The 12,555-nt window shown below is 44.4% G+C and overlaps 1 long non-coding RNA gene across 2 annotated transcripts in view; it reads right to left on the bottom strand.

Moving 5' to 3' along the window:
* Positions 1-256: 256 nt before the first annotated feature.
* The window catches only part of LOC134483617 (uncharacterized), a 13,207-nt gene continuing 908 nt past the window's right edge, over positions 257-12,555 (bottom strand). The window contains exons 1-3 of one of the 2 annotated variants that reach the window (XR_010060420.1): positions 11,404-12,555; positions 10,602-10,805; positions 257-9,599 (exon numbers count right to left, since the gene is read on the bottom strand). The exon at positions 11,404-12,555 is cut by the window's right edge and continues 908 nt beyond it. This is a non-coding gene — a long non-coding RNA (uncharacterized LOC134483617). Of the gene's footprint in view, positions 10,806-11,403 lie in introns of both variants that reach the window. The other variant, XR_010060418.1, reaches the window with a different exon arrangement.

Here is a 12,555-nt window from a genome sequence, read left to right as displayed (position 1 = left end):
TTTTATGTTTGTTTTTCCACAAAGAATCTATAGTTTGGGCACGTTCTCCTGACGATCGTGATATTTCTAGAAGCTGGGACCTATCACACCAATCATTTTAACCGAAATGCCCTTCATAGAGTGTTCATGTGATACAGCATGCACCCAGGAACATATCTGAGGAAGTTATTTCCCAACAAGATCTCTCATGCTGGCAAGGACACAGCAGTCAGCTTTGGCTAGATAAAGCTACAGTAACAAATAGTCCAAACACCGGTGTTTCCAAAAGTTTATTTCTCACCTCTGCTGTATGTCTCATCAGTAAAGCCAAGGTGTTAGACTTGAGCTCCTCACATCACAAGTCTAGGTCTCATAGGGAAAAACCCCTATTAGTGAGCAGTGACTTTTTAGTAACATATGTAAAATACATTTTAATTCTCTGTTTTTAACACAAAATGCCCATTGAATCCAAGAATTTAGAAAAGAACCATCAGTAAGGAGAGAGACCTTTGCTTTACAAGAGAACCATTGCTTTAAGGGAGAGTACCACTTTCGCACTCCAACCTCCTTCAGAGCCCATCAATATGACCCCCCTCTCAAATTCATAGCATGTTATTTTTTAATAACCCATTGAATACAATTAGTGATGCCCATGCACATATACAGGGCCGTCCACTGGATCATGGGCAACCTATGGATGGTTACTCCTCACCCACAGAAATGTTGCTCTTCTTTCCTTAGCAGCCATAAGGCCAAAAGTTCTCAGCTAGAGGCGGGCTCTCATGAGTTCCTCCCCCATCCATGGTGGACTTTTGAATGGATCCATCGTGGGCAGGTAACCACCACACTGTTTACACATGGTTGCAACCACTATGTCACATACAAAAGACAGTGGTTCTCAACACTCTTTTCTGTCCCCCAGCCCGTATGTTCTTTCTGACACATTGTTTCCTGTTGCCCTCTGAGTCTTGGGGAGGGAAGGAACTCTATGCGGAAGTCCCGTTTAGAGATGAACATTCATGGTCACGTTTTTCTCAGCGTTGTGACCAGTTCTGAGTCTTTTCATTAATCACGCCGCTGTATAAAGAAGCTTCTCTAACTAATGTTGGGAGCAACATAAAGTCCATGGCTTTAACATAAGTATTTAGAGTACGGTTTGCCACTGTAACCATTTAGCAAAGCAACAATGATATAGTAGATTCTCCCCCTTGGTCCTATGGTCTCCCTAGTTATAGGCTTTTGATTAGGTTCACAGCACCAGGCATGAAGTCTCTTCTATGGAGCAAGTCTTATATTCAATTAGGAACCAATTGGTTACCCTATAACCATCATGGTACTCATAGTTTTCCTATTACTAATGCTGTAACATTCACTTTTCCTTAAAGCAATGGTTCTCTCTCCCCACCGATGGTTCTTTCCTAAATTATTGGCTTCAATGGGCATTCCGTGTTAAACACAGAGAACTAACAACTCAAGGTTAGCACCCACACACACAAAAAGAATGTTGGGGACTTTTCAATCATCTGCTCATGGGTTTCAAAGATCACATTGCACTGGATTAAATTAAGTATGTCACATGACCAAATCTGATGTCAGGGACTGGGGATATATGCATCAGCCCTTTGGAACCAACAAGCTATGAATCAAAAACAGTCTGGGGAGTGATAAGCCTTCTGGGAGGAGAGAGAACATGAATAGAGCAGGTTTAACGCAGAGTACAGAGGATGCTGTGCTTCCCTGGTGTGTCTAGTGGGATCCGTCTGCCAACATTCGGCTGCCTCACAGTCCCTGCAGTTGAAAATACATTAGACGAGGGCTGGAGAATGTTCCCACTGATGATCACGGAAGGATGCCACTGTAAAAAATCTAGTACACAAAAAGCGGAAGGTATGCTAGGGTTTATGTGTTCATAGACAACTAAAAACAAAAACGAAAATGAAACGAAACAAAAACCATAACCTTTCCCCAGCAACAGTCTTCCCAGAAAAGGTGCACTGTGCAGGGTTTTGTTTAATTCAAAGTACTGCTCTGAATTCTGTCATTATTAGGTTAAAAGCTTGCCTACAGGTGATCTCAAGCAGTTCAATCTGAAACATTCTAAGGAGATATCACTGAGACTGTCAGGTTTCACTGTCTGCAAACACAGAGGACACTGGGGTCCTGTCTAGGCTGCTCAGGACAGAGCACCATGATGAGAGAGAGCACTGAAAGCCACAGACCAGACTCTAATGCTTTGTTTTCATAATGCCTGGCCTCCTGGACTCAGTGATAGTTAGCCTGCTTAAACACACCGCTGCCATACTGCAGCACCCTGAAACCATACCAGGGCCTCCATATGCCTAAACTCAAACCACACCAGGGCCTCCACATGCCTAAATTTACAGGATTTCTGTTACAGTGCAAACAGGAGCCTCTCATGGGTCATCCAAATGTTCCCCCCACCCCCAAACCCACAGGAAATCACTTTCTTTCTAGGAATTAGATCAAATTCTAACAAACTCGGGTCCTTGGGATGAAAGATGTTCCCAGATGACAGCAATCTCCCTAAGGTTCCACACTGAAGCTATGTTCCACAGCAGACAGGTTTGCTACTGCAGATGGTGCAGGGCTCTTGCACTGGCTGCTGTCTGCCTATCCCTCCCTACCCCTGCCCCCTGCCCTGTCTCCCACTCTTGACTTACTTCAGGCACCTGCTCAAACATTGCCTTGGCAAAGAGGTCAATGTGACCACTTGTTGAAAATTCTATGACCTCTGTCACTAAGCTCTGTACTCTCATGGCCATCTGAAATCATCAGTGGTAGCAACAGACAGTAAATGATGTAGAATAGCGACTGAGTGACCACACGATTCAGACCAGTGACCCCAGCACCCTGAAGACAGGGACATATTGGAAAAGCAGCCTTTTCTTGTGCTGAAAGATGGAAAGAAAATACTAGTTAGAAACAAATTCTGTGTGGTGATTTCAAAAATAAGAACAACACAGAAGCTGTGAAATCAGGCTAGTTGTAAAAAAAAATAAACTAAAATTAGTCGCCTTTTCAGGGCAGTGAGCAATAGAAGGCACAGTGAAGGGAAACACCGAACAACTGAAGAGGATAAAAATGAAGGCAGGGTACGCGGGCAAGCAGCTGTCATGTAAGAATTAGGAGGAGGAAGATGGGAACTAGCAGAGTGGTAAAGTGAAAGAAGATTCCTCACATAGCCCAAGTGTGCAAGCCAGAAGGGATTTCTGAACAACCAAGCCAACGAAAATGAGTGTTTTTAAGAATTAGCTTGGTCTGGAGTGTGGGTCAGTGGTAGAGCTCTTGGCTTGCATGTGCAGGCCCTGGATCCCATGCCTAGCACTGTGATGGGGAAGCAGGGGAGAAAACTAAACCAATCTTCATTTGAGGATTCAATGCCTGCTTGCCCATGTTTACTGTAGACTGTGTACTCAATATCCCCAACCTTAGGCTAGGGGGTTCTGGTGCTTCACTGATAAGGAAATAGGGGTCTAGAGAGCTTAACTGAGCAGCCTAAGGTCATATCAAAGCCACTGAGCCTCAAGTCAGGACTTTCTAGCTCCCAGGCCTGACTTCCAACATTCTCTCTTCTCTGTCTCTAGTGTACACACAAAGAGACAGCAGACACTGCCAGGTTTGTACCCCTCCTGGCAGAGAGCTCAGAGACCTTCCAGCTGTTTTCACTATTCTCTCCTTTCTCCTACCTGCAGCCCCTCCAGCATTGCTGCCTTGTTAGGCTGGTTCACAGAGCAATGGTATCTTAGCTAGAGTTACTCTCACTGTACCAAACACCAAGACCAAAGCAAGTTGGGGAGGAAAGGATTCATTTGGCTTATATTTCTATCACTGAAGGAAGTCAGGACAGGAACTCAAGCAGGGTAGGAACCTGAAGGCAGGAACTGATACAGAGGTCATGGTGGGGTGCTGCTTTTTGGCTTGCTCATCATGGCTTGCTCAGCCTGCTTTATTATAGGACCCAGGATCAGGACAGCACCAACATAGTGGGTTACCTCCACCCCCATCAAACACTAATTAAGAAAATGTTCTATAGCCATATCTTACGAAAGCATTTTCTCAATAGAAGTTCTCACCTATCAGATGATTCTAGCTTAGGTCAAATTAACATACACTGGCCAGCATAAGCAGGTAAGTATAGGGTCTAGAACCAAACAGCCTGGGTTTGAATGTTCCTCCCTCAACCTCTAGGATATTCTGCCAATTAATTACTTTCTTTGTGCCTTATTAGAAGAGTAGTAATAGTCAATGCATAGGGTCTGTGTAAGAATTAGATAAATTCAGGCACATAAAATCCTTAGATCAGTATTTGTGCTTAGAAAGAACCAGATAAATGTGAGCTTTCTCTGGGTGTGGCCCCAGTTCCACTCTGGCCTCAGGACCTTAAACCCTAAACCACCTCAAGGCACTGAAGGCCCTGCTGCCACCATGCAGATGCTGCTGTTGCCTGAAAAAGATTCTAGCTGGGCTTAACTAGTTTCTAGCCAAGCCTACTTGACACCCTCCATCGTGGGCTACAGCAAAGCCTGGGCAGCCAGCTCTCTCTCCTCCAGCCTTCTGCTCGCCTCTCCCCTTCACACCATTTAGTCAATGCCATTAATCAAAATCCTATAGCAGAAAAACGCATGCATAAGTCCGACACATTTATTGCTATGGCAACAATTCAGGCACTTGTCCCTGTGTCAAGCTATATCAGTGGAGATAAATTCCATTGTTTCCACACTGGCAGTGGTCTCTGTGTTGGACTTAATCCATGGAAAAATATAGCCTTTCTTTTTATTTAAGAGAGTGAAAGAGTGCTCCAAAGAAAGAGAAAGTGACCTCTGGGTTTCAAACCCAGTGCATTCAGGACGGAAACCAAATTTTCTCCTTTCTTTTAAAAATGAAGACAGTGATCAGTTTGAGCACAGTGATGCATCAACTAGCAGTCCTCGTAGAACTTGGAGTCCAGGGAGAAATCAAACACCTTGAGAGATCTGCAAGAGCCAGGCAGAGCTGCAGGCATCAGGACCCAGCCCTGAGGAAATTCAGCCTGTTGCTCAGCAAATAGAATAGGCCTACTCATAGTGAACCATCCTGGTGAATAGAATCTCTCACTCAGGGAAGCCAAGGAGCAATGATCCTCTCCCTACCTTCTTCAAGCTGTTCAACAGCCTGTATTTTGCACATGATGGGTTGGTAACCGGCATCCACTACACCCACACTTCCAGGGAAGTTGACCTGCTTTTTCTAAGCCCCTTCTATACTGAATTTTTCATATCCTTCTTCAAGGAATCAAAACTCAAATGTAGGGGTCAAGCCTTTGTAGTACTGACATGTGTCCAGCATCCTACTGGGAAATGCTGGAGACGCACTATACTGGAGAAGCCTATGGACTAGTAGGAAAACAAAAGCATCCTCTCCTTACTGTCAACTCAATTGAGATCCCTCTACCAAAATGACTCATACCTGGTGTTAGACTGATGTGAAACTAGTCAGTGCACTCATTATCTTCTTCTGCCTGCCATCTTCTGCTTTCTACCTCCCTCCCACAACAGTCTTCATTAACAATAAATAGTCATTATTGAGCATCGATGATGTGCATCTCTGCCCAGTTCGGAGGCAATGCTGACAGAAGACACAATATTCCTGCCAGGAAAGCAGGTGATGTGTGCAGAGGCCAGGGCTTGATCTTTCTCAGAAGAAGTGATGAGAACTAAACATTCCAACATGGCTTCTTCCAGGAAGAAGTCGGAAAGGGGTCGGGGCTTCACCAAAAGGAGATACAGAAAAAGAAAAAAACTGGCTCCATTCTTTCCAGACTCTTGGGCAGGGATGGCCATCACTTCAAGGGCAAGAAAGCCTGAGCCTTTCACAACCTAGAGCTCAAAGTTGTTATCCTAACTCCCATAGAGGTCTCAACAAATGCAACCGAAGCCATTTCATCTTGGATGTAGAGGCTGTTCCATGGAAGGTTAGAAGTAATGGAAGAATTCCATAAGGTCACAAGCTAGGGCTAGACTCACCCTTCGTAGATGGAACAATGACTAAAGCCATTCCTGAGCTCTCTGCTTTCCTTCCTTCCCTCCTCTCTATCCTCCTCTCCCCTCTCCTTCTTTTCCCTCACTCCTCTTTGGCTCTGCATTTCTTTCTTTCTTTTTAAAAGAAAGAGTTGGAGACCGTGCACTGGGTGTTTTGCATCAGAGGCTCTCATGAATGTATCTGTCTCCTGCAAAGCATCAATACTCAGTCCTCTTAGAACCTAGAGTTTAGGGAAGAGTCAAATGCTACAGATCCACTGACTCTTTCTCTGCTAGTCCACTGAGCCTAGAATCTGGTGAAGCCCACCCTGACTCCTGAGACTGCCCAGGCCCTCTCTCTATAAATAGTTCTAGGGCTGCTGTGGGGTGTTGCCTTTAAAGAAAGGGAGGTAAAATGTCCTTTATTTCTAGTCTCTTTGTCCCATAAACAAAGCCAAAATCATGAAGAGGAAATCTGCTTGTGGTTGAAGGTGTAAGTGTCGGGGAAAGAGGTGTTAGGAGGAGTTCTCTGTGATGGTATTTCCTAGGCCTGGAGACCCCTCCCTCCATGAATTACAGAAGACAGATTTTAAACATTGAGTTTTAAGGATAGTGGGTAATCTGAAAAAAAAATCCCAGTGGACATGATAGAAGCAAGCATGGGATAAAATTCTGGAGTGAAGGAAGTATGGAAGACAAAGAAAATGGAGAAATGATGGGCTACCAGAGAAGATGAAAGCCACAGAGAAAGGCTCTGGGGAAATGACAGACATTGATGGATAAGATGAGTCCAGGAAGAGCAAGCTGCCAAGGAGGGGATTCTGAAGATGCCATCCAGGTTATAGAAGGAGCCTGGGGCTACCAGTTAGCTTCTGGAGGCATAAATGGCTTCCCTTTGGGGTGAATCCTGGAGATATGGAGCGAAAATGGAGGCTCAGGATGGACTGTGGACTGACAGATGACAAGATTGAAGCCACACCAGCAACCAAACCAGCCTCAGAGAAGCTTTGGAGGAGGAAGCGTGTGGGGGTGGCAGGTTGACTGGTTCATTTCTTTCTTGGCCATTCATATTGTTTCTTGCAGAACCCACACTTTTGAAGAGCAGCAAATGGAAACCTCTTTCTTTACTATGTAAAACACATTGGCAAAGATCTGCTGCAGGACTAAGCCCAGAGGAGGAAGTGGACATGTGGGGAAGTCAGGGATGGGTTCACAAAGAGCAAAGAGGGTTTTAAAGCTCAGAGGGGGGCCTTTTGTTACCTTCCAGCATGCTGCTGCTGCTGCTGCTGTTGTTGTTGTTGTTGTTGTTGTTGCTGTTGCTGTTGCTGTTGTTTTTGCTGTTGCTGTTGCTGTTGTTTTTGCTGTTGCTGTTGCTGTTGCTGTTGTTTTTGCTGTTGCTGTTGCTGTTGCTGTTGCTGTTGTTGCTGCTGTTGTTGTTGCTGTTGTTGCTGTTGTTGTTGTTGCTATTGTTGTTGTTGCTGCTGTTGCTGCTGCTGTTGTTTTTGCTGTTGCTGTTGTTGCTGCTGTTGCTGTTGCTATTGTTGCTGTTGTTGTTGTTGCTATTGTTGTTGTTGCTGCTGTTGCTGCTGCTGTTGTTTTTGCTGTTGCTGTTGTTGCTGTTGTTGTTGCTGTTGTTTTTGCTGTTGCTGTTGCTGCTGCTGTTGTTTTTGCTGTTGCTGTTGCTGTTGTTGTTGTTGTTGTTGCTGTTGCTGTTGCTGTTGTTGCTGCTGTTGTTGTTGCTGCTGTTGCTGCTGCTGTTGTTCTTGTTGTTGTTGTTACTGCTGCTGCTGTTGCTGTTGTTGAAACAGGGTCTCACCAAACCTGGTAAGTTGGCCTAGAAATTCTATACCGAGGAGTTTGGCTTTTCTTTTGCCTCCCAAGTGACGTAAACAAAGGCATGCCCCACTGTGCTCTACCATACCCAGCCCAGCCATTGTGTTTTCAGTTGAGATAATCTGAAACTTTTGGAAGAGTTTCCAAGATAGTTGCACACATCCTTTATCTACCCTGTGTTAGAACCTCACATAAATCCACTCTAAACTCCTGTTAACAGTATCACACCAAGGTTAATTAAGTGTTCTGTAGTTATGTAAGGTCCTTATTAAATTTTAATTGACTTATTTTTACAGTTAAATTTATTTAAAGGAAAGATGGATATTACTCTTGTTACTGGGAAATGAGTGTCACCACAAAGGGAAGCGGAACACAAAATAAACACAGTGGAAATGAAACAGAATGATTGCTCAGAGCTCATGAATTCCAATACTGGCTTTGCAGGAGAACTGGCATCCATGATGGGGGTGGGGGAATTTATTTAAAGCAGTGGAGATTAAGTTAAGACAGAGATTCTTCAAGCAGGAACTTTCTACACAAGTCATTGAAGAACTGGAAAATGGGTTAACATAGAAGCAGTTACCTCAAGCCTCACTCAGACTCAATGGTTTACTTTAGGTGTGGCATCTAAAAGACTGTCCCAGAGAGCTGAGGTGGCACAAAAATGTAATGCCAGCACTTGGTGGGGACTAACAAAGGAGGATTGTGAGTTCTAGGCCGGTGCAAACATACAGCCAGACTGTCTCAAAAAGCTGCATTCACTAAAGGCCAGGAACAGTATTCAGTATCAAGGGAACCACATCGAGTGGTATTGACATATCACTGTCCTGTAGGAAATAGCATTGGAATTTGCTTGGGGTATGCAACACTGGGTATCAGAAATGGGGACAAAAATGAGGAAACAGAGTAAAAGAGACTTCCACTGGACTGGCCATGACCTCAAAAGAAACAGCTGTTTCCTCAGCCACATGGGCTCTCTCCAGGGTACTTACAACTGTCTGTATGAAGGAGGAAGGATGGGGTGCCTTCATGTCTCTTTTCAGCCAACCTAGTTTGGATTTACTCCTCCATGCTTCTGGTTTGTGCTGTCTGGGGATCCGGTTTGGTTAGGGCTGGAGATGGACTCCACCAAGGCAAGCATCACGAAGTTCATGCTGGAATGACATTTCTCAGAAGGCTGAAAGGTGTCCTCATTAGGAGATGTGATGATCGTGGTGGTGGTGGTGGTGGTGGAAGAGACACTTTTACTTTCTTGTTGAAATTATGAATGTGGAAGAACTTCCTGCATGCTGAAACTCTATGGATTCAGTCATCCTCCACTCCTGTCTGCGAGAGACTAGGGCGGGTCTCACTACAGGATTCTGGTTCCCGTGGGCAGGCAGGACCAAGCAAACCTGACAGGAATCTTTACCTGTACCACCGTTAGTGAAGGTCTACAACCTACTGAGTTGGCATGGCAACCAGAAGCAACAGGAAGTGAGACAGAGAATAAGATTCATGTGGCCGATTGTAACTCAAATCAGGAGAGAGGAAAGTGTACTTCACTTACCCAGTTTCCTGTGAAATCAGAATCAGAGAACAGTTCCAAAGCTGGAAGGAGCTGCCCACATCATGTCACCTAACCTCCTCATTTTGAGAGTAGGGGAAACTGAGTCCTAGAAAAGCAAAGCCCCTGTGTCTGCAGCCCAGGCAAAACTAAGACTTGAACCCAAAGTCGGGTGCATGCATCCATATCCTTCTTCCTGGCTCAAGGACTTTCTCCAGCCTCCCCTGGAATGAAGAGGCAGTCGTCAGAATTATAGCTTAAGCTTATTAGTTTTCCTTAATGTGCTTAATGTGGAGGTAATGCTAAAGAACCATAGCACTGAAGCAAGAAATTGAAGCAATAAACTTGTATTTGCTCTGGTTCTAGTATCACGTCTTGGCCAGAATATCCTCAAACAATATGCACTGGTTCGAATTCTATATTTCAAATTATATATTTAAACAGTGTGTGTGTGTGTGTGTGTGTGTGTGTGTGTGTGTGTGTGTGTGTCACACTATCCAGCTTTTAAAATGTCGCAGTGTTCTTGGTCAGGGGTCATTCTGTTTCACTTACCTTGATGGCATTGGAAAAAAAAATCATTCTTTAGGCAACTTGGCATTACCCTGACAGGTGCCCATTGCTTTTATTGTTTTGTTTTGTTCTCCACTTCTTAAGTGACATTTTGAAATATGCATTTATTTTGCTTTTTTGTGAAATGCTCTTTTGTGAAAATGAAGCTATGTTTGCATACCAACTAAGATCTTTGCTTTTTAATGCTTAGGGGTGTTGTTGGGAACTTTCGTCTCTGAGAGGCCCCCCCAGGGGGGCGGGAGGGGGGATGAAGTTGAGAGACAAGTTGACAGCTGAATTGGGGAGCTGAGTCAAAAGGGGGTGCTGCGTAGAGAGGGAAGTCAGAGGTTTTAATATTTCAAATGCTGGCCGGCTTTGCAACCGAGTGGTGCCCGAGTGGGGGCAGGGCACCACTGTGAACTTCTTGCTTTCTTCTGTCATCTGAAATGCATTTTCATGGGCATCCAATGAGCTAAATAGCAGTCCCCCCCCCCTTTACTAATCTACACATTTTCCAGGGGCAAGCTTGGACTAACTGTGCCTTTTCAGCCTTGCTGTTAACTTCAGGTCAGAAATCATTGAGGAGTGATATGTTAGGAAATCGTTTTTGCTGAAAATTTCTGTGTCACCACAGAGAGAGAGATACATACCTTTAAAACTCAAGAGCAGAGTTTTACCTGTTGGGTCTGTTAATTCCTCTGTTTCCACGAAGGCTATTCCAATCTTCAAAGGTTCATGCTCCTCCCTTCCCTGGCTCACAGTGTTGGTGAGAAGCAACAATCTTGGCTGAAGTTCTACTTCCCAATCTCCTTCGCAATTAATTCTCTGAGACCACGTGACTGAGTGCCAACCAATGGAATGTGGGCAGAAATAACATCCATCTGAAAAAGGCCAAGGGAAGTGTTACATGCCTCCCTGGGATGTGAGAGAGTCACAGAATGGGTTTAGGGAATTCTGCGTCATTGCATAGAGCTAGAATGGAAAGATTTGGGATTCCAGTCTCCTAATGAGGAACAACCGAAGAGGACTATTATGTAAGTGAGAGGCAAATGTCCCCCATGTTAAGCCAATAAGGAGAACTGGGCATATTATCTATTACAGCAGCTGACAGTCCCTTAATTAAGATCACCTTTGAACAGCTCAGTGACTTCCTTTTGGGAAATTACCTCTCCCATTATGTGCCATCTATATTGGATAGCAAATCACAAGCCCCTTTCCCAACATGAGAAGCAGTGATCCTGTCTCCTCTCCCTCCTCCCCTCCTCACACCATGTGGCCAGGGAGCAAGCAAGCTGTCTGTCTACCTTGAGGCAAAAAGAATATATATATATATATATATATATATATATATATATATATATATATATATATATATATATCAGGGCCAGGGAGGTGACAGCAGCATCCTGTCCACTGTCCTGCTATAGGACACTTGCTACATTCTTAATTCCTAGCTCCCACAGCATTCCTGATTCCTACCTGTCCCTGGCAAAATTCAAAGCATTCCTCAGTTCTCTGGGTTTCTGAGATTCTGCAGGTAAATCTTCCTTTCTTAACTTGGTAGTTAGGCTTTCTTGACTGTGACCAGAAAATCTTCATAGGAGCCTCTTGAAAGAACAAACCAGAAATAAAGTCCACATTCCATAGATACTTTGAAGACTGAGTTTGGTAAATAAGACAGAAGGCAAATATGTGTCTCTTAAAATATGAATTCGCTGTTCCTCGATGTCTCCTTGAACCCTGCAGAGGTGTGGGGGGTGGGTGGGAAAGGATTAGCCGTGGTTTTCTGTAAGCTGCAATAAATATGAAGATGGTGCAGTCAAGGCAGGGGAGTGTGATTGATTTATTACATTATAGTTCATTAAAAGTGTTCCATTGCCTTTTTAAAAACCATCCAGTCATTAAAAAATCTTCGCGGACAGAGTTTCCAACATCGTTATAAGGGATTCTTGACAGCTCTTCACTTTTAATGGCACTGTTATAAACAGGCTCCGTAATGGGCCTGCTTGGTGGGAGGCTAGTTTAGAAGCCAGTGACAAAAGTAGCCCAGGCTGCTGTGATGGCCCTGTGCAGAGAGAGTCTGAAGTTAATTTGTGTGGAGTAATTGAAAAACCTGGGTTTGGCAGTCTGGAGTTAAAGGTACTTTCTAGAAGGGTCTCAAATTCCAACACAGGCCTCTCAGATGTGTTTTCTCTTGTAAACCCAAAGGATGAGAAATATCTGAAGAGTCAGATTATCCTCAAACATCTAACAGAAGAAATGCTGTTAATGTGCAATTCAAATTGGAAGACTGTGCCTCGGGCCAACGGAAGGAAAACGCCAGCTTTCTCATTTGTAGCAAATGGATATGAGCTCTCAGCTGGCTTGGCTAGGGTCCCCAAGAGATCAGGCAGCAGGGGAAAGATATTGGAGTGTGGGCAGGCTGCATTCGGAGCAGAGCTAAAGGAGGCCTCCTCTGCCCACTACCCTCCATAGGGAAAGAGAGACATAGTGGCAGTCTCAATCATGGGAAATGCCAGGTGTACCCTTGAAATAAATGTCTAGTGTGACTGTTCACATCTAATTACATTCCACAAACATTTCCCTGCTGCTCATTAGGCTGACATCAGAAAGCTGCCCTTTGATGGATAT

Source organism: Rattus norvegicus, chromosome 19, assembly GCF_036323735.1.
Source record: "Rattus norvegicus strain BN/NHsdMcwi chromosome 19, GRCr8, whole genome shotgun sequence".
NCBI classification, from domain to species: Eukaryota; Metazoa; Chordata; class Mammalia; order Rodentia; family Muridae; genus Rattus; species Rattus norvegicus.
This window is presented reverse-complemented; position numbering and strand designations above follow the sequence as displayed.